Below are 18,853 nucleotides of genomic sequence, written 5' to 3'. Positions count from 1 at the left end.
CTCTGGTGACCAGAAACCGCCTTATATCAGAGTCCACTGCATTCCCCTTTACATTAGAGTTCTCTTTTACATCAGGGTCTGCAGAGTTCCCCCTTTGCACTGTAAGGGGAGAATCCTGAAGACTCTGATGTAGAGAGGAATACCAGGAACTCTGATAGGGGGGTGGGGGGACTCTGGTGACCAGAGACCACCTTCCACAGATTAATTACACTAAGGTAAGGGGGGGGGTTCCCTGCTATAAGGGGGAAACCTTTATATCAGTTCCCCCTTACATTATTGTATTCACCCAGCCCTTACATCAGTGACCCCCCCCTTAGACTGGCCTGGCAGCGCTGTCACTTACCTGAGGGTGGTCAGACGCTGCGGAAATGATACGGGAGGTGGTCAGATGCTGTGGACATTATACCGGAGGAGGTCAGAGACTGCAGACGTTCTACAGGAGATGGTCAGAGGCTGCACGGACATGGTACAGGAGGTATTGAGAGGCTGCAGACACCCCCCATTCCCCCCCCCCCAACAGTAGTGTCCTAATCTGCCCCCCTTCACCCTCCACATCAGTGTCAACCTCTGCCACCTTTTACATCACCCTCCCACAGCAGAGTCCTCCTCTGCCCACCTTCATATACCGTCTACAGCACTGTCCTTCTGTGCCCCCTTCAGACCCCATAGTACTGTCCTTTTGTGCCCCCTTCAGACCCCATAGTACTGTCCTTCTGTGCTCCCTTCAGACCCCATAGTACTGTCCTTCTGTGCCCCCTTCAGCCCCCATAGTACTGTCCTGTGTCCCCTTCAGCCCCCATAGTACTGTCCTGTGTCCCCTTCAGACCCCATAGTACTGTCCTGTGTCCCCTTCAGACCCCCATAGTACTGTCCTGTGTCCCCTTTAGCCCCCATAGTACTGTCCTGTCACTGTCCTGTGCCCCCTTCAGCCCCCATAGTACTGTCCTGTCACTGTGTCCCCTTCAGCCCCCATAGTATTGTCCTGTCACTGTGTCCCCTTCAGCCCCCATAGTACTGTCCTGTCACTGTGTCCCCTTCAGCCCCCATAGTACTGTCCTGTGTCCCCTTTAGCCCCCATAGTACTGTCCTGTGTCCCCTTCAGCCCCCATAGTACTGTCCTGTGTCCCCTTCAGCCCCCATAGTACTGTCCTGTGTCCCCTTTAGCCCCCATAGTACTGTCCTGTGTCCCCTTCAGCCCCCATAGTACTGTCCTGTGTCCCCTTCAGCCCCCATAGTACTGTCCTGTGTCCCCTTTAGCCCCCATAGTACTGTCCTGTGTCCCCTTCAGCCCCCATAGTACTGTCCTGTGTCCCCTTTAGCCCCCATAGTACTGTCCTGTGTCCCCTTTAGCCCCCATAGTACTGTCCTGTCACTGTCCTGTGCCCCCTTCAGCCCCCATAGTACTGTCCTGTCACTGTGCCCCCTTCAGCCCCCATAGTACTGTCCTGTGTCCCCTTTAGCCCCCATAGTACTGTCCTGTGTCCCCTTTAGCCCCCATAGTACTGTCCTGTGTCCCCTTCAGCCCCCATAGTACTGTCCTGTGTCCCCTTTAGCCCCCATAGTACTGTCCTGGGTCCCCTTTAGCCCCCATAGTACTGTCCTGTCACTGTCCTGTGCCCCCTTCAGCCCCCATAGTACTGTCCTGTCACTGTGCCCCCTTCAGCCCCCATAGTACTGTCCTGTGTCCCCTTTAGCCCCCATAGTACTGTCCTGTCACTGTGTCCCCTTCAGCCCCCATAGTACTGTCCTGTCACTGTGCCCCCTTCAGCCCCCATAGTACTGTCCTGTGTCCCCTTTAGCCCCCATAGTACTGTCCTGTCACTGTGTCCCCTTCAGCCCCCATAGTACTGTCCTGTGTCCCCTTTAGCCCCCATAGTACTGTCCTGTCACTGTGTCCCCTTCAGCCCCCATAGTACTGTCCTGTCACTGTGCCCCCTTCAGCCCCCATAGTACTGTCCTGTGTCCCCTTTAGCCCCCATAGTACTGTCCTGTGTCCCCTTTAGCCCCCATAGTACTGTCCTGTCACTGTCCTGTGCCCCCTTCAGCCCCCATAGTACTGTCCTGTCACTGTGCCCCCTTCAGCCCCCATAGTACTGTCCTGTGTCCCCTTCAGCCCCCATAGTACTGTCCTGTCACTGTGCCCCCTTCAGCCCCCATAGTACTGTCCTGTGTCCCCTTTAGCCCCCATAGTACTGTCCTGTCACTGTGTCCCCTTCAGCCCCCATAGTACTGTCCTGTCACTGTGCCCCCTTCAGCCCCCATAGTACTGTCCTGTGTCCCCTTTAGCCCCCATAGTACTGTCCTGTCACTGTGTCCCCTTCAGCCCCCATAGTACTGTCCTGTCACTGTGCCCCCTTCAGCCCCCATAGTACTGTCCTGTGTCCCCTTTAGCCCCCATAGTACTGTCCTGTCACTGTGTCCTCTTCAGCCCCCATAGTACTGTCCTGTGTCCCCTTTAGCCCCCATAGTACTGTCCTGTCACTGTGTCCCCTTTAGCCCCCATAGTACTGTCCTGTCACTGTGCCCCCTTCAGCCCCCATAGTACTGTCCTGTGTCCCCTTTAGCCCCCATAGTACTGTCCTGTGTCCCCTTTAGCCCCCATAGTACTGTCCTGTGCCCCCTTCAGCCCCCATAGTACTGTCCTGTCACTGTGTCCCCATCAGCCCCCATAGTACTGTCCTGTCACTGTGTCCCCTTCAGCCCCCATAGTACTGTCCTGTCACTGTGTCCCCTTCAGCCCCCATAGTACTGTCCTGTCACTGTGACACTGTGTCCCCTTCAGCCCCCATAGTACTACTGTCCTGTCACTGTGTCCCCTTCAGCCCCCCCCCCCCCCCATAGTACTGTCCTGTCACTGTGTGTGTCCCCTTCTCACATGAGTGTCCATATTCCGCCGCCGCCGCCTGCTGAACTTCAAGCTCAGCTTGGCTCGGATGGCTGGCCCCTGATTTTTAAATTCTGGCGCCTGGCCTGGCCCTGGCGGTGGTGTGGCGGGATTCGGGAAATGCGCCATGACGATGACATCCGATGATCCAATCAGCTCAGCAGCACTTGCGGCGCCGGCGCCTTGTCATCACAAGTCAGTAGGCGTGCCGGCGTGCCGCACTCACAGCTTCGTTCTTACTCTCCTGAGCCTGACAGCAGCCAGACCCACCCCCCTGGCCAGGGCTCCGCCCGCCTGCCCGAATACAGGAAATGATCGGGTCATCTCGGGCATTTCCGGAACTGCACATGCGCAGTTCCGACCCGAGCCGATCGCTGCCGTATTTCACGGGCACTTTTCTCCTGCTACGGGCATTTACGGTCAGGAGAAAAGTGCCCTGATTTTACGGGCTGTCCGTAAATATACGGACGGTTGGCAACACTGATACCTCCCAACTTTTTGAGATGGGAACGAGGGACACCTATTAGCAAAAGTATGTAGGCATAGGACACACCCACTGCCACGCCCCATTAAAGGGGAATTATACAAAAAAATGATCAGCTAAACCCACAAGTGCATTTTTACCACTATTATTCCTTTATATTGGCTTTTGAAATTTACAAATGCAGAAATTTAGAAATTGGATGAAAGGTTTAGCACTGGGAACACTTTATGAAAGATAAAAAGTGAATTTTATATACAACTATAGAGATCAGATCAAAATGAGAGACAAATGAGGAGGAAAGAGGGACAGAGGGACAGTTGGGAGCCATGTAATTATTATTATTAATATTATTACTGCTTTTGTTGTTTGGTATTTTGCTTTATACTAAAGCATAATGAATGCTTGGAATGCCTCTGTCAAAAAATATCACCCATAACTCCCGAATGAGATAAACACAAAGGAGGTTACGTAGGGAGACCATTCCATCTCTATCAGACGTCAATATTTTTTGACAGAGATGATGATAAATGGGTCAGAGAGACGATCAATAAAAGACATTTTTTTTGTTTATGAATATATTGCTGACACTTTCCTGCAGCCAGATGTCTGGGTATAAAGGCCGTGACCTTGCACATGGTGTTGCTGATTGTTTCGTGTGTAATAAAAGTTTTCAGACCAGCGGTTGGGTCATCATTTATATGGTCATACCACATTAGTGATTCTTTCTGCGCCAACAACTTGTCAACGCCACGATCGCTATATGAGGAAGTGACATGCTCATCTGTTTCCATTGGTTGTTCTTTTGCTGGCTGGAGGAGTGAGGTGTTGTTGGCTGGAGGAGTGAGGTGTTGCTGGCTGGAGGAGTGAGGTGTTGCTGGCTGGAGGAGTGAGGTGTTGCTGGATGGAGGCGTGAGGTGTTGCTGTCTGAAGGAGTGAGGTGTTGCTGTCTGAAGGAGTGAGGTGTTGCTGGCTGAAGGAGTGAGGTGTTGTTGGCTGGAGGAGTGAGGTGGTTCTGGCTGGAGGAGTGAGGTGTTGTTGGCTGGAGGAGTGAGGTATTGCTGGCTGGAGGATTGAGGTGTTGTTGCTGGATGGAGGAGTGAGGTGTTGCTTGCTGGAGGAGTGAGGTGTTGCTGGCTGGAGGAGTGAGGTGTTGCTGGCTGGAGGAGTGAGGTGTTGCTGGATGGAGGCGTGAGGTGTTGCTGTCTGAAGGAGTGAGGTGTTGCTGTCTGAAGGAGTGAGGTGTTGCTGGCTGAAGGAGTGAGGTGTTGTTGGCTGGAGGAGTGAGGTGGTTCTGGCTGGAGGAGTGAGGTGTTGTTGGCTGGTGGAGTGAGGTGTTGCTGGCTGGAGGATTGAGGTGTTGTTGCTGGATGGAGGAGTGAGGTGTTGCTTGCTGGAGGAGTGAGGTGTTGCTGGCTGGAGGAGTGAGGTGTTGCTGGCTGGAGGAGTGAGGTGTTGCTGGCTGGAGGAGTGAGGTGTTGTTGGCAGGAGGAGTGAGGTGTTGCTGGCTGGAGGAGTGAGGTGTTGTTGCTGCATGGAGGAGTGAGATGTTGCTGGCTGGAGGAGTGAGGTGTTGCTGGCTGGAGGAGTGAGGTGTTGCTGGCTGGAGTAGTGAGGTGTTGTTGCTGGCTGGAGGAGTGAGGTGTTGCTGGCTGGAGGAGTGAGGTGTTGCTGGCTGGAGGAGCGAGGTGTTGTTGCTGGATGGAGGAGTGAGGTATTGCTGGCAGGAGGAGTGAGGTGTTGCTGGCTGGAGGAGTGAGGTGTTGTTGCTGGCTGGAGGAGTGAGGTGTTGTTGCTGGATGGAGGAGTGAGGTGTTGCTCCCTCATTAGAAAGTAGCATTCTGCAGTGTTTCCACCTGTGAAGGAAAGAAGGCTCAATAAGCCGGCCAGCAAGGGAGCAACACATTAAAACAGGGGAATATTTTTTCCTTGCATTTCTTCATAATCCTGAAAATGTGACAAGGGATGAGTTGCAGAACCATAATCTCAACCCAAACCAGAGCTACACTATATTACCAAAAGTATTGGGACGCCTGCCTTCACACGCACATGAATTTAATGAGATCCCAGTCTTAATCCATAGAGTTCAATATTGATTTGGCCCACCCTTTGCAGCTATAACAGCTCCTAAACAAGGTTTAGGAGTGTGTCTATGGGAATGTTTGACCATTCTTTCAGAAGTGCTGGGAATGTTTGACCATTCTTTCAGAAGTGCGTTTGTGAGGTCAGGCACTGATGTTAGGGAGAAGGCCTGTCTCGCAGTCTCCGCTCTAATTCATCCCAAAGGTGTTCTGCTGGGTTGAGGTCAGGACTCTGTGCAGGCCAGTCAAGTTCCTCCACCCCTTCCTCGCCCATCCTTGTCTTTATGGACCTTGCTTTGTGCACTGGAGCGCAGTCATGTTGGAACAGGAAGGGGCCATCCACAAACTGTTACCACAAAGTTGGGAGCATGAAATTGTCCAAAATTTCTTAGTATGCTGATGCCTTAAGAGTTCCTTCACTGGAACTAAGGGGCCAAGCCCAACCCCTGAAAAACAACCCCACACCCTAATCCCTCCTCCGCCAAATGATTTGGACCAGTGCACAAAGCAAGGTCCATAAAAAAATGGATGAGTGAGTTTGGGGTGGAGGAACTTGACTGGCCTGCACAAAGTCCTTGCCTCAACCCGATAGAACACCTTTGGGATGAATTAGAGCAGAGACTGCGAGACAGGCCTTCTTATCCAACATAAGTGCCTGACGTCACGAATGTGCTTCTGGAAGATTGGTCAAACATTCCCATAGACACACTCCTAAACCTTGTGGACAGCTTTCCCAGAAGAGTTGAAGCTGTTATAGCTGCAAAGGGTGGGCCAACTCAATATTGAACCCTACAGACTAAGGCTGGGATGCCATTAAATTTCACATTCATGTAAGGCAGGTGTTCCAATACTTTTGGTAATATAGTGTATTTGCAGTTCACTAAATGGGTTAAATAGCTGATTTTCACCAGTTCACCCACCCACCTGAACCTCTGGCTGCTGCAGCCAGAAGTCATTTATTTGGTGGCGGTATCACTATGGCCACTAAATTACAGTTTTCTGTCAGCCGGCTTGTCTCCAATTGTAAACAAGCTAACAGGCATCCCAGGGGATGTCGTTGACCAAAAATCTTTTGACCATATTTAGTCAACGACATGAGTCAGCATCAGCGGCTGGTTCGTTGGCACTAAGCTCTCAGCTGGGGTGCTGTCATTTGCAGCAAGGGTAGAAGATCAGAAGAGGATCGTTGACTGTGTTTCCACCTACGAGGGAGAGATGCCTCACTAATCTGGCCAGCAAAAACTGTAAACAAGCTAACAGGAATCCCAGGTGGTGTCTGTGACGGTGTTCACCGTCACTGGGAGTGAGGGACAGATACTTGGGGGACACTGAGAGAATGGTTAGGATGGCTTTAGATGGGAGAGTGATATTTGTCAACGGTGGCTCTCAAGAAATGTGGAGATTTGATCCCACTTTGCACTGTGAGACCTGCGGCCTGTTGCCATGGAGTCTGTGACACCTAGATGTGTATTCCATGTGTTTCAATGTAGTAGATAGACAGACTGTCATTGGCAGTCTTGTCCTATTGTCTAGCTATTGAACTGGGGTGTGGATTGTGTTAAGTCTGCCTGTCCCATTGTTAAATGTTAATGACCTCACATTGTTCTGTCCAGATGGCCAGATAATTTGATCAGGTTAATTCTGTTTCTGTATACAATTTCATCTGCATAGGATAATGTAATCAAGCAACCCCTGGCCTGTGTGTAGTAATTTGATCAGGAGGGGATGTGCTCATGTGTGAATAAATTGAGTATGAAACTGTTCAATAAAAAAGAAGGTTCCAAAACTTGTACGAGCTAAGTTGTTGGCTAGCTTTGTATGGGGGCGGCTAGGATTTGATATCTATGTCCATGACTGCGAGGAAGCCGTATACTGACGGAAGACTACAAGTACAGTGTAGGTCGGCGGTCCCGTTACAGTGTCATTGACCAAATATGGTCTTCACCACATTTGCTCAATATTATGGGCCAGCATCAGTGGCTGGTTTGTTCATAGTGGCTGGGACACTGTCATTTGCAGCAAGGGTCTGTAAGGAGAGGATCATTGGCACCATTCGCTGTTTGTGTCGGTGGGGCATTGTTTACTGTAATAGACAATTACTGTGAGGGACATTATTTGTGAATTTTTTAGGATTTTTCAAAGGTGTCTATGTTTGTACGGTGTCTGTGTGTTTATTTTTTATTTTTTTTTGTGAATGTGTAAAAGGGGTCTTATTTAACCACTCCCCATTCCCTTTTAGGGAATATACAGAAACTCCGTTATTTTATAGGAGGCTTCTACAATCCAATAATTCTCACAGAAATACCTCCACATCCAGCCGCCAGGGATGTGGGGAAGAGGCCAATGTCCCCATCAACAAGGGAAGATGATGCCTTGTCAGGGGAAGCCTCATGTCGAAGGCATCTGGCCTGGTATTATTGAGGATGGGGCCTCCCTTTCCTGGCTAGCCCTGCTACATGCCCAGATAAAAGATTTGGTATGGATTACCAAATACCCCACACTGTTTTTTTTTTTGGTCACACGTTCAAAAAATAAAATAAATAGTCCTCTTCATAATCCACACCAGACTCGTATCCTACTCATACCCACAAGTCCACCAGAAAACATACAGGTTTAGGGCATCCCCAAGTAGGTTATTTAAAGGTATTGTGTATTTTTAATGTTTTCCTTTAAGCCCTAATAAGACTTTCTCCCCACTGAACGGGCATTCGTTGTTGTTTTTTTTTTTTTTTTTAATTAGTACATATCCCCATGCCAGTGCCCATTTACTCATGCCCTTTTTAATCAAAAAAAGTTACAAGAATCAGCTCCCATAGACTTTATTAAGGTTCAGGTACTATTCTTGAGGTTTGCATATTTTTTTTACGTGCTCAGCAAATGTCCATCAAACTGAACTTTGCTTGGGTTGCTCATCATTAGCTGTCACCAGAGATAAGATAACCAGTGTGCCATGGACCTTATTATAAAGTGCCAATTTACAGCGCAGAAAGGTTTGTGATATGACAATAAATACTAATAAATAATCACACCGAATAATTATAACTAATCATAAAGTGCAAAGTGCAAACCATGTGTAAAAATTACTAAGCTTACACGATACCCCTTGTTAGACCTTATTGCCCCTGAAAAGCCTTTTTAGCTGGCGGAACAATGTACCTTATATTGACAGTTCCTCCAATCACACTCCATACACCTAGAACTGTAGGCAAGGTAAGGTGACCATTTGCTCTGCTCTTAAAGCAGTCAGGCTCTTGAAAACTCAAATTTCTTAGGCCTGGCCGTCTTTTTGTGCTACTTGATGTGTTTGGTGTTATTACAGGGCTAGCCACTCAAATGAGGTCAGTGATGGGCAGTACTGGACAGCTAGGCTGGCGAGGCAAAAGGAAATCAAATTCTTTATTCAGCACTTTACAAATACTATTGAACCATCAACATCAGTGCCTGTACCCCCAAAGGAACTTACGATATAATTGGCTAAAAGCCATTTAACTTACCAGTTCATATAGGTACTTGATCCCTAAAACCTGCTGAAAACTGCACTTGTATATTGGTCTGTTGTCTAATCATTGATGAGCTTGCTCAAAACTTCTGAGTATGCTTCTGGAAGGGTCTTTTGCTTACGAGTTGTTATCTGGGCCTGAGGTGCTGGGCTTCAGCCCAGGCCTGAGGGCCTTGCCCCCCTAGGACTACCATGTGCTACTGAATACTATAGAATGGACCTTACCCACACTATTACACTACTACTCTTGCTACTGCAGGGATATCACTGGAGCCCCTGGAGCACCACATGAACTTTGATTGGTTTTAGCCTCACCCAAGTTAATTGAGTAGATTAAATGATATCCTTGGAGACAACAGAATAACACCTGAACCTCAGCTGTTTTTTTGGCTGCAGTCACGTCTTGGCATAGAGAAAACACAGCAACATCTGTTGTAATTAATGCCACTTCTATCTGCTGTGTACAAGGAAAGTCTGGGCTCCATGCAAGGACTGCTATCTATGAGTACTGTTGGGTACTCTACCAATTCTGAACCCTCTTTATGTTTGAAATGAAACTTTCAAATACATTCAAGGAATGAACTGCCATTCCTGTAAAACATAAGCAACTGTTAATACTATGCTGAGGACAAGGTTATCTCAATTGGAGATCACACGTGTACTACACAAGGAGTTTTTATCAACGGGGGTGTAATGGTATTGTGCGTTGGGACCCCAGTTTGTCAGGCAGCCACTTCGTTAAAGCGGTCGTAAGCCTCCATTTTGTGTTTCCGAGCTCAGCTTTCAGAACCAAAAGGCCACCACCCAACCTCAATTAGCTCAGGAATGCTGGGCTTCCTGTGCAGCTGACACTTCTAACACCTTTATCTTAACAAGCAGACAGCCATCCTAGCCGGACTGTCTCCTCCTGCTCAGAGCATGTTGTAATCTGAGCAAAGCCATATGGCCAATAGGTCGTATAAAACAAAGCAGTCAATAGCTCTGTTATTTGGGACACAGCCACCCACAAACTTCCTAACTTTACACATAAACAAAATATGTCTCTAGAAAATATATATTTGAATGCCAGATAAAATACCAATCGAATTAAGCTCAAACATGATCACCTTTGTTCCTAGGGAAGACAAGTTAACGATCAGATGCCTTGCAGGTCAGAGGTTATTCCGAGATAACCCGTGTTTAGTGTCTGTGGAAAATAGATTAAATACCGTACAATAAAATGTCAGTTTCAAGCCTGTAACCATTACATATTTCGAGATATGAATTCGGTTAGAAATCTGTCTAACCGGGGGGTCCCTTAGCAGTTCATGAGCCTCCGGGGGCCGCCCACGGCCCCAGCGTTTATTGGTCAAGTACTTCTGGTGACACCCCCTGTGGGTCAGAGAAAAAGACAGGAGCTGATAGAGCTCTCAGTTCTAATCTTACCATCCCACCAGAAACATCACGCTGGAGATCATGTTCATGGATCATGTTCAGCTTCTGAAACTAAGATAATACCAGGACTTTTTGAATGCAAGTATTCCATTTCTAATTCTTATCTATTCTTCTAAATTGCTGAATTGTGTCTCTATTTCTTTGTAACCCATTTTTTTGTAAATATTTTTATTTGCACCAATCTTAAACCTTTCTTATAATTAAACCTTATTTTGAAAAGTGTTAATTTTGTCTCTAAGCTCTTAAACGCAAACTGACCCAAAGAACCTGCCTCCTGAAAGAGTGCTACTATTTAGGATAAATCATCTGAACATTCCTGTCTGAGGTGACAGTGTGTGTTACAGATGGTTATTCTAAAGTCATAATTGGTACTTCTAAAATTACAAGCGTCCTCTGGGCTCATTATAACGTAGAGGTGGTGGCAGAGAAAGGGTTAATTGTTTAATTAGCCCGTGACAATCGCTCTCAGTCTGCTGGCATCTAGATTGTGGTCCCGCAAGCTGGACAATCTGTGTGCTGGGTGCAGCTGAGAGTGGCATTGTTACGCAAGTGACGGCAGGGTGTGAGATTGCTTGGTCTTTGGTCACGAGCAGGCCCGGATTGGCCAATCGGGAGAACCGGGAGAATTCCCGGTGGGCTGGTCGGGTTGAGGGCCGGTGACACCGGTGTTCTAAAATTTAGAACACAGCTGACAGAGAGGAGGCAGGACTGGTTGCTTAGCAGAGAGGAGGCGGCACGGATAGAATACATCCTCGGGTCTGAGAGGAGGCGGGGCTGAGGCGGGACAAACTGCTTAGCTGGGAGGAGACGGGACGGAGGTAGAGAAAAAATGTAATCAGCCAGCTCTGCATTATTACAATTATGCTCGACCTCCGTCCCGCCTCCTCCTAGCTAAGCAGTTTGTCCCGCCTCTGCCCCGCCTCCTCTCAGACCCGAGGATGTCTTCTCTCCCTCCCACCTCCTCCCAGCTAAGCACTTCGTTGCGCCTCCGCCCCGCCTCCTGTCTCAGCTAAGTAATCTGTCCCGCCTCCTCTGCCAGCAGTGACCTAATGACGCCGGGGGGGCGCCATTTTTAAATCGAAAGAAAAAAACTGCAGTGGCCCAGCAGTGGCGCTCGCCTCTCATCACGGCCAGGTAAGACCCCTCCACAGCCTCTGACCATCTCTCCCTGTACCATGCCCACAGCCTCTGACCATCTCCCCTTGTACCATGCCCACAGCCTCTAACCATCTCTCCCTGTACCATGCCCACAGCCTCTAACCATCTCTCCCTGTACCATGCCCACAGCCTCTAACCATCTCTCCCTGTACCATGCCCACAGCCTCTGACCATCTCTCCCTGTACCATGCCCACAGCCTCTGACCATCTCTCCTTGTACCATGCCCACAGCCTCTAACCATCTCTCCCTGCACCATGCCCACAGCCTCTAACCATCTCTCCCTGTACCATGCCCACAGCCTCTGACCATCTCTCCTTGTACCATGCCCACAGCCTCTAACCATCTCTCCCTGTACCATGCCCACAGCCTCTGACCATCTCCCCTTGTACCATGCCCACAGCCTCTAACCATCTCTCCTTGTACCATGCCCACAGCCTCTAACCATCTCTCCCTGTACCATGCCCACAGCCTCTGACCATCTCTCCCTGTACCATGCCCACAGCCTCTGACCATCTCTCCTTGTACCATGCCCACAGCCTCTGACCATCTCTCCTTGTACCATGCCCACAGCCTCTGACCATCTCCCCTTGTACCATGCCCACAGCCTCTGACCATCTCTCCCTGTACCATGCCCACAGCCTCTAACCATCTCTCCCTGTACAATGCCCACAGCCTCTGACCATCTCTCCCTGTACCATGCCCACAGCCTCTGACCATCTCTCCTTGTACCATGCCCACAGCCTCTAACCATCTCTCCCTGTACCATGCCCACAGCCTCTGACCATCTCTCCCTGTACCATGCCCACAGCCTCTGACCATCTCTCCTTGTACCATGCCCACAGCCTCTAACCATCTCCCCTTGTACCATGTCCACAGCCTCTAACCATCTCCCCCTGTACCATGCCCACAGCCTCTGACCATCTCTCCTTGTACCATGCCCACAGCCTCTAACCATCTCCCCTTGTACCATGTCCACAGCCTCTAACCATCTCCCCCTGTACCATGCCCACAGCCTCTGACCATCTCTCCTTGTACCATGCCCACAGCCTCTAACCATCTCTCCCTGTACCATGCCCACAGCCTCTGACCATCTCTCCCTGTACCATGCCCACAGCCTCTGACCATCTCTCCTTGTACCATGCCCACAGCCTCTAACCATCTCTCCCTGTACCATGCCCACAGCCTCTGACCATCTCTCCTTGTACCATGCCCACAGCCTCTAACCATCTCCCCTTGTACCATGCCCACAGCCTCTAACCATCTCTCCCTGTACCATGCCCACAGCCTCTAACCATCTCTCCCTGTACCATGCCCACAGTCTCTGACAATCTCTCCCTGTACCATGCCCACAGCCTCTAACCATCTCTCCCCTTGTACCATGCCCACAGCCTCTAACCATCTCTCCCTGTACCATGCCCACTGCCTCTGACCATCTCTCCCTGTACCATGCCCACAGCCTCTAACCATCTCCCCTTGTACCATGCCCACAGCCTCTAACCATCTCTCCCTGTACCATGCCCACAGCCTCTAACCATCTCTCCCTGTACCATGCCCACAGCCTCTAACCATCTCCCCTTGTATCGTGCCCGCAGCCTCTAACCATCTCCCCTTGTACCATGCCCACAGCCTCTAACCATCTCCCCCTGTACCCCATAGACATGCATTATGTCCGTATATCATCTGCAAACGGATAGGATGATATGCAGACATACGGACCGGATGACACAAGTGTCATTCGTGTCCGTAAAAAAAAAAAAAAAAAAGTGCCACAGCGGACAAAAGAAACGGAGCGGCCGTGTGAAAGAGGCCTTATGCCCCGTACACACGTGCAGATTATCTGCAGACTTTTGTCTGCAGACTTACCAAAACCATATAATACGAGGTCAAACCTAAACACTTTCAATTTGTATGCAATCCGGCAGGCCCTTGCACTACATAGAAAAGGTAAGTCTGCAGACAAAAGTCTGCAAATAATCTGCACGTGTGTACGGGGCATTAGGCTACTGAATTTGCACTGAATTGTAAATATTTTTTGAAAAATACAATGAATTACAAGGCTGTAGAGAATAGAGAACAGTGCACCTTTGCAAACGTATATTCTGAGGTTTTAATTACATTATTTTAATATAGTCAGTCGTGAACTAAAGTGGGCCGGTCTAAGTCATGAAACTCCAGGGCTGAAAATGAGTCCCACTCCGGCCCTGGTCACGAGTTGGATGAGAAGGCCAGGGGTCTGATACCTGCCACCGTCACAGGGGGCTATAATGTTTTTGGGTTGTGAGTGAACATTAGAGCAGGGGTCTACAAACTTTCTAAACAAAGGGTCATATTATTGTCTTTTAGACTTTAGGGGGCTGGACTGCGGCCAGCAGCGGTGGATTTCCAGGGCATCAGTGGGAATAAACATCACCATATTTGGTATTAGGGGAAGGAATAGAGCCCCATCGTTGGTATCATTGGGAGGAATAATGCCCTATTATTGTTGTCAGTGGAAGAAATAATGCCCCGTTGTTGGGTGTCAGTTGGATGAATGGTGTCTCATAACAGTTAAAGGAATAGTGCCCCAAGCAGTGGTGTATTTTGGTTTTGTGATGCCCTAGGCAAGACTAAAATCAGGTGCCCCCTCTCCCCCTCCTATGTAAATTTGCCCACCCCTTCCTGTTTAATGGATGTGACTCCCTCCAAAATTGAAGAACTACGAATCCCAAAAAGAACCCCTGAGATCTCATGAGAGGGGGTGGGAGAGAGAGAGGGGGGTGGGTGAGGGAGGGTGAGAGAGGGGGGGATGAGAGAGAGGGGTTGGGTGAGGGAGGGTGAGAAAGGGGGGATGAGAGAGAGGGGGCGGGTGAGGAAGGGGGAGGGAAAGGGAGGGAGAGAGGTGGTGGGCGAGAGAGAGTAGGTGGTGGGTGAGAGAGGGGAGGTGGTGGGCGAGAAAAAGGATGTGGTGGGCGAGAGAGAAGGTGATGGGTGAGAGAGTGGAGGTGGTGGGCGAGAGAGGGGAGGGGGGGATGAGAGCAGAGGTGGGGAAGAGAGGAGAGGGGGGATGAGAGAGAGAGAAAGGAAGGGGACCAGGGAGTCACGGCCGTGACATCACTGGTTGCTAGACGCCAGGCGGCTCTCGCAACCAGTGGCTAATAGAGTCTCAGGTGGAGGCAGGGGTGGTTATTTTTCCGCCCCCCCTGCCAAGTGCTGCCCTAGGCCTGGGCCTTGTCGGCCTACGCCAAAATACAGCACTGGCCCCAAGGGACAGATAAAAGGCAAGCAAAGGGCCACATCCAGCCCCGTTTGCAGATCACTACATTAGAGCACTTGCCTACTTATCTATGATTTGAGATCATGTTATGAGTTAGATAAATGAGAATTATAAAGCACACTATTAGATTTGGTGAGAAGAATTATTTTGGCTCATATTTGGAGATACTTTACTTAGAGACTATTGGTATCATACCTATCCATTCCTACAAATCATGCAGATTTTTTGGACATCATCAATAATACTGAGAATGGGCACAATTCCATTGCAATATGTATGCTAGCTTTAATCAGGGTAGGCTTGGAAGTTGGCACATCCAATGAAATTGTACAACTGACCATGTCCCCAGGTCAGGGGGGCAAACTGGATCTGAAAGGGATGTCAGGTTAGACATGAAAACCACACTGTGTGTCTCCCTATTTATAGACTTGTGTGTACTGGAAGATTCAGGGGGGAGATACTGGCGTAATAGTCACCATTAAAAATATGTTCATAAATTATGAGATAAAGCTCAAAGGCTCCATTCATTGTATCTCCCCAGGTTTAGTTTCCATCTACAACTTTATTATCTTACTGATCTTCCTCCCGAGTAATAAAAAAAAATCCCCTTGGTTGCTATGATGACAAATAATGGAGCTGATAGTGGCAGTGGTCCAAACTATGAGTGCAAAATGGAGTTTGAATCAGCCAAAAGACAACTTTTGGGACCAATCTTTTATGTTTCATTAGGTTTATGTTTTGTTACATGCACAAATGGTTGCTAAACTTTCAACTGGACTTTGCGGTTTAAGGCAAACAAAGGCAAGAATTTTAATTCAGAATGGCAACACTATTGGCTGAATCAGTCTCTTCATTGACTCTTCAACAAAGCCTGTCAGATGTCTTCTCCTTCGCCTTAGTGCATCAATTGGGGGATAGTCACATGGCTGGTAGGTATTTTGTACTGGGGTACTGCTATACCCTTCACAGTGGTCATAGGTGTGCGCAGCCCATTGCATTAGGGCAGTGATGGCGAACCTTGGCACCCCAGATGCTTTGGAACTACATTTCCCATGATGCTCAACTATACTGCAGGGTGCATGGGCATCATGGCAAATGTAGTTGCAAAACATCTGGGGTGCCAAGGTTTGCCATCACTGCATTAGGGTGTGGACCCCAAAGCTTAGACACACATGCCTTTCTCCGCAGCCTCAGCTGCATGGGACATTGAACAAATGGGAAGTGCTCTGTGCTGAGTGGCTTCCTGTTCATTCACAAACTAAAGCATAGTAAACACAGTTTACTATGCTTCAGTTATGAATGGACACAATGAGCGAGTGTGTTCACTGTGTTCACTAAGAAAAAGAAGGGACTGGTAAATTACATATTTACTAGCCCCTTCCCCCGCTCTCCATCCTGAAACATCCCCCGCAGCAGCCCGGGGGAGAGGACAGAAGGGAAGCCAACAGCACTGGTGTGCCAAAATGGGGGTGAAGCCTGGGCAGAAGCGGGAATAGGCACCACATGTAGTGATTAGGACGTGCCCAGGCACACCTGGCACACCCCCTGCGCACGCCTGTGACAGTGGTCTATCACCATGTTGCTCTTTCAGAAAAATATATATACTGAAAAATATATATTTCAGCAATACTGAAAATTTGTCAGTGCTTGTAGATGTGGTCAGCAGTGGCTAAGAAATGTCACCTTTCCTATAAAAGTAATTGGTACCTTTGCAGGATGGATTCACTGCTCTTTGTATAAATATTTTTGACCTTTAGAAAAGTGGATTGCGCTCCGCTGAAATTCACATACTCACACATATAAACAAATGTTACATACCGTACAGTACAGCATCACATTTCTCTCGGTTTTCACAGAACAGGCAATTTGGTACAGCTGGCTTTGTATATCTTTTAAATAAAGTTTTAGCAAACCTGAACCCAACGATGCCAAGCTAACAATGCCAATCTGAACATTCAATAAAATGTTTTGGAAAAAAAAAAAAATCTGAACAGAAGACTAGGGAATGATAGGTGTCAAATGACACTCCCACTTCTCAAAATATTGCTATAGTGCACCCTCCCCAGAATACTGCCACTACACTATGTCATTATTTCAATTACTTAAAAGGGTAACTCCACTTTCGTGGAGAAAAAAATCCCAAATAAAAAAAAAAACAATATAGCGTATACAATTTCCACACAAATCATATTGTAATTGAATGTTATTAAAAATTCCCTTTCCTTTTCAATCTGCAGCTGTTGTAATTTTCTGAAAATGCAATGCAATATGGCCGCCTGGAGCTGTTCTGTACACAGAATGTATACTGACCACACCCCCAGTAACATCATTTCCTGCTTGTGTGATTGGCTCACCAATTTTCCCAGAACTCTGCCTAAGATACAAGTCAGATTTCTGGCATCCCCTGCAACAAAAATGTCATTGTTGGTGAGATTCTCCCAATAGGAAAATGTCTAAAGGGATGGAGGTCCAGCAGCTTTCCTCATTAAAGCCCTGCAGCTGCCACAGCTGATAGATAATTATGAAACCACTCCCATTAGACCCACTCAACACAGAGGAACAAACAATGATTTCTTCAGAATAACAAAAGGTAGGAATCTGCAACAAAGTTTGTTAAAATCCCTGCAATGTACAGAGATCACCCAGGGGGGAATGTTTTTTCTCAACAAAAGTGGAGTTACACCTTAAACAGTAACTGCACTTTTGTTGAGAAAAAAACATCCCCCTCTGGGTGATCTTTGTACATTGTACAAATAAAAAGTGGCGTTAAATAAGAAAGTGCAAAACTACCCTAATAGTGTCTAAATAGTAAACATAACAAGCCATACAAAATCGAGATATATAACAAAATAAATATCATCTGAACATCATATGTAAAAAATCATGTACACAGTGAAAAAATGAAGACAATATGTGAAATCCTGTAATAATTATACACGAAAAAACGTAAAATAAAAAAAAAAATGTCCATAACGTGCAAAAGAGTGTATGGACAACATTAAATCATGAAATCTGTCACCATACACCAAATAGATCGATAATGAGAAAAATAAACAAGCATAGTGAAGCCTGATGCCATTACAATCCTTTTATTTATGATGTCGTCTGTAACAGACAATTCCGATGCACTTTTTTATCATTGACGTCTTTCTAGGAAGACGTCATTGATGACGAAACGCGTCATATGGTTGTTACCGACAACACCACGCTTGCTAAGCTGCTACTTGTGGCGTTTTCCTCTCATGAGCCGACAGTCTGTTGGTCTTTTCAATCAATAATTTTTATTAACCACTTAAGCCCCGGAAGATTTTACCCCCTTCCTGACCAGGGGGTATTTTGCGATTCGGCACTGCGTGACTTCAACGGACCATTGCGCGGTTGTGCGACGCTGTATCTAAACGAATTTGGCGTCCTTTTTTTCCCACAAACAGAGCTTTCTTTTGGTGGTATTTGATCACCTGTGCGATTTTTTGATCACGCGCTATAAACAAAAAAAGAGCGTAAATTTTGCAAAAATAGCAATATTTTTCACATTTTTTTATATGAAATTCCCCCCCAAAAAATGTAAAAATCAAAATTTTTTAACATTTTCGGCCAATTTGTTTTATGCTACCTATGTTTGGTAAAAAAAAATTGCAAAAAGCGTATTTTGATTGGTTTGCGCAAAAGTTATCGCGTTTACTAACAAAGGGAAAGATTTTTGTCATTTTTGTTGTTTTTTTTTTAACGCGTAATGACGGCGATCTGCGATTTTTTTTGCGGTACTGCGACATTGCGGCGGACAGATCGGACCCTTGACTGACATTTTTGACACTTTTGGGGTTACCAGTGACATTTCTACAGTAATCAGTGCTATACATATGCACTGTTACTGTAAAAATACACTGGCAGTGAAGGGGTTAACTTTTTTTGAAAGGGAGGGGCTATGTGTGTCCCTAGGGGCATGCTTTCTACTGTGATTGGCTGTGGCTTCAGATGTATGAAGAGTGATCAACGGTTCTACATAGTAGAACCGTATGATCATCCTTCATACACAGGGGAGAATGACAGGCAGCTTGTTTA

The sequence above is a fragment of the Pelophylax lessonae genome (assembly GCF_965119305.1).
Source record: "Pelophylax lessonae genome assembly, chromosome: 12".
NCBI classification, from domain to species: Eukaryota; Metazoa; Chordata; class Amphibia; order Anura; family Ranidae; genus Pelophylax; species Pelophylax lessonae.
This window is presented reverse-complemented; position numbering follows the sequence as displayed.